At 29.9% G+C, this 4,034-nt stretch overlaps 1 long non-coding RNA gene across 1 annotated transcript; it reads left to right on the top strand.

Moving 5' to 3' along the window:
- The first annotated feature begins 461 nt into the window (after positions 1-461).
- Positions 462-1,444, top strand: LOC124918348. Its single transcript, XR_007097375.1, has 3 exons — positions 462-480; positions 600-669; positions 1,353-1,444. It is a non-coding gene; the product is annotated as an uncharacterized LOC124918348 (long non-coding RNA).
- The last annotated feature ends 2,590 nt before the right edge of the window (positions 1,445-4,034 follow it).

Here is a 4,034-nt window from a genome sequence, read left to right as displayed (position 1 = left end):
TTCCTATATTGTCGAGACCCATTATGTGACTAGATGCAAATAAAGATGCTGTGATTGGGCCTTAAAGTAAAACTTAGTAAGTTCAATTTACTCCATATTTTTAGTGCACAAAATGCAGTATTAATATTTTTCTAATTTGGACATTCATTTGATAGTAATGATGGATGGAGTAAATGAGAAGTGCCATGAAGATCTATTGATACCATCACTAGTTTCCTAATATAATTTATCAACCTTGTAGTTTTGCTGAATCGTCCTTCATAAACTTAGAATTCATGTTCTAGAGTTTAACTTCCTCCGAACTTATAAGTTAGGAAACTCATAATAATTGCAGCTTGTTACTTCTATACAAATATAGCAATAAAACCAATTATGATTCATTTGACTCAGGGATCTTGTTATTTTTACAAGTAGCAATTATCCAAATTAAACATATGAGTTTCATTTATTGTAAGTTGTTAAATGCGACCTTCTTATTTGGTGAGTGCTAACAATTAAAATTATATTTGGCATTTTACTTTTGTTTTTCCTGTATTGAATAGTCATTCTCCATTTTGACTATTTCTTACATTTTTGACTACTCTCCCTTCTTATTGTAGAGGCAATCGGAGAATCTTGGTGCCCAATGAACATGAATTGAAAGACATGCTTAAAAAGATGAAGATAAAAGTATGTTTATTACACATTTTTCCCTGACCCTGCTTTTCTTAATAGGAGCGCTATATATGATTACAATCTTTGTTCTTTCTTTATTCGTTTTAATGAAGATCATTTGATAACAAATGTTTAAAATCACCTAATTATTTAGAATTAGTTCAAATTAAGCTAAAAAATCTTATTTATTTCTTATGTTATAAATAAATTAAGTTTGGACTCTATTTAGAGCGTCCAAAAGACAAATTAAAAGAGTAAATAGACTTTTAGTATTTTTCGAGTACTTAGAGTTTAGACAACATTTATTGTTTAGAGACGTAACAGATTCAACACTTACAATTCATTCACACTAAGTTTTCAGTGTTATCAAACACATTTTTGGTTGAAAGGTTCAAATGTAATACCATATATCTTTCATTTTCAGGAATCCCAATAATTTGTAGCTATAAACTGGAAAGTAAGAGCAATTGCACACTAGACAATTACTACTATCATTATATCATTTTATAGTTGTTAACATTCTAATCTATGTTGTTAGCTACAAGTTGCGAATTTTAATTGTTTGGCTTTTAGCTATTTTCTGCATCACGAATTTTAATTGCTCGGTATATAGTTGATCTTTGTAGTTCAGAATCGAGCAAATAGAATGATCCAATAGTTGTGTAAGATTTGTGCATAATCCACTTTTTTTTGTTTAGGTGGACGAAGTAGATCATGTTGGTGTGTTTTAAGGAGAATTCATTTGAACTGGGAAGTGGAACCGATAAATTTTCTCTTGAAAGTTTCTCACTTTATTTGCCTGAAATTGGTCATTTTGTTAAAACTGTTAAACAATTTCAATTTATTTTTGTTGTAAAGAAATATTTATGACATAAATACTGTTTAATGGTAAGTTAGAAAACAGTTTAATAAAAATTTGAAATTAAATATTTTATAATATTTGATGTTTGGTATATGTTTTAAGAATATAATTTATTTAGTTTTAATATTTTATAAAAAATGACATTACAAACAGAGGTTACTCAATGTTGAGGGTAAGAGTGGTCGCTATATAACATTCTATGGCGACAGTAAGAGTTGTCGTTATAGAGCATTTTATGGCGACGGTAAGAGTGGTCGTTATAGAGTCATCTATGACGACGGTGAGAATGGTCGTTATAGAGTCTTCTATGGCGACGGTGAGAGTGGTCGTTATAGAGTGTTTTATGGCGACAGTAAAAGTGGTCGTTATAGTGTCCTTTATGGCGACGGTAAGAGTAGTCATTAAAGAATCCTCTATGGCGACGGTGATAGTGGTCGTTATAGAGTCTTCTTTGGCGACAATAAAAGTGGTCGTTATAGAGTCCTCCATGGCGACGGTACTAAAATGGTCATTATATGTGTCTTTGAGCAATAACGACAAGTGCAATGCCGACAACTGACGACCACTTTTTCACCTTCCCTAATTATTTATACCGACGATTTATATGCAAATACCGACGAATTTTACCGTCGTTATTGAGCTTTTTTTTACTAGTGTCAAATCTCACCAAAAATATTTTTTTATTAAAATAGGAGTGCCAATTTATTTTTCACGTTTCTCTACTTTCAGGCCGGGGCAGCCTAAAACCCAGGTTCGGAACTAGTGATACCTAGAAACAATCAGAAACGATTCTTTTGAATATCGTTACAGATACTTCTTTATTTTTACTATCAGTGACCCACTGACAAATGTCGTTATTGATAGTTTTTTTCAAATAATTTCCAAGGCCTATAAATAGAACGCTTTCTTTTCTCTCCATAGGGAATTTGAGATAAATTATCCTAAACTTCTGATTTCTTCAAATCAATATGCAATCCGGGTTTATCTAAGATATTTATATCTTCAATTTATTAAAGAAATTGAAGATATCTAAGAAGAACTCGATTGCATATTGGTTATAAGCACAATTGTAATTGAAGATCACAAGGAGAAATCAAATCCTGCAGTAACTTAGCTACTGATTTCTTGCTTCTCCTTAAAGAATTTTCTCAATAATCATCAATCTCTTCTGGGAAATATCTATCTTCAATTAGAATGAAATTGAAGATGGAGATTAATTCCCAAGAGTGACGGATTGTCTATTATCTATTCAAGTCGTCTATCATGAAGTGTTTAATTATGATTCCAAAACAAATAATTAAAGATTGTGAGGTGCATACGTATTAGTAACACTTGATTTTGAAATGTTCAAAAATATTCTTCTATTTCTAATTAAAATATCTATAATATTCGACAACACTCTTGCATAATTGTATTGTCTAACAATTAGTTAATGTTTCTCTTTATAATTAGAGATGTGTAGTTAATGTTTATTATTAGTAAAATATAATTGTTTTTTTATTCAAATAAAAAAAACTTATAATAGTAATATAATAAAACAAATTTATAAAAAAACAATTCATAATGTTAGTATAAATTAAATTAGGTATATATTATTACTAAATTATATTAGAATCTTTTATTTTATTTCATAAAAATAATAGATTTTATAATTATATATATAATTTTTTATTTAATTTATTTTTTCAAAATACAGATTATAGATTAAATTTGAAATATCATTTATTTAATATTTTTTATTATATCAGTAATTGTTCTTCATAGTATCGTTACAAATATCATGTCTATGAGGGTATCTGTAACGACTCTATGTGAAAGTCGTTACAGATACGTATAGACTATTTGTTACGGTTATTTGAAATATCGTTATATATATCATGTCTTTCGTTTTATTTTTCAAAAAATATTATCTGTAACGGTTCTATGTGAATGTCGTTACAGACACTTATAGACTATCTGTAACGTCATTGAAAAGTCGTTACAGATCCCAGGTCTGTCGATTCGCTTTCCAAAAGGGGGTATTTGTAACGATTTTATGTGTATACATTTACAGATAGTCTATAAGTAGATGTAACGACATTCACATAGAACTGTTACATATACCACGTCTACCGATTCGTTTTCCCGAAAAAGAGTATCTATAACGGTTCTATGTGAATGTCATTACAGAAATTTACAAATACTTATATACTTGACAATTCATTTATCTTTTGAGTCTTAGCTTGGAGGGCATGTCCAGTATCGATAGATTTATCCAGTTGAACAATACATGAGCACAATAAAGAAATATCTTAGGACCATGAACTTTCTAGAAGGTTCAACTAGCGAGGGCTACCTTGTGAATGAGAGTATGAACGTGTGCCTGATATTTGAAGGATCAAGAGTCACGAGATGCCTTGATACAAACTAGTACAACATTGTCCATATTCTTTGTTATGGAAGATCTATCTAATGGCACGACCTACACATACCAATCGGGACATCGTCGGCATGCTTATTCGTATATCTTAAAAAATTG

Source organism: Impatiens glandulifera, unplaced genomic scaffold (assembly GCF_907164915.1).
Source record: "Impatiens glandulifera unplaced genomic scaffold, dImpGla2.1, whole genome shotgun sequence".
NCBI lineage: Eukaryota > Viridiplantae > Streptophyta > Magnoliopsida > Ericales > Balsaminaceae > Impatiens > Impatiens glandulifera.
This window is presented reverse-complemented; position numbering and strand designations above follow the sequence as displayed.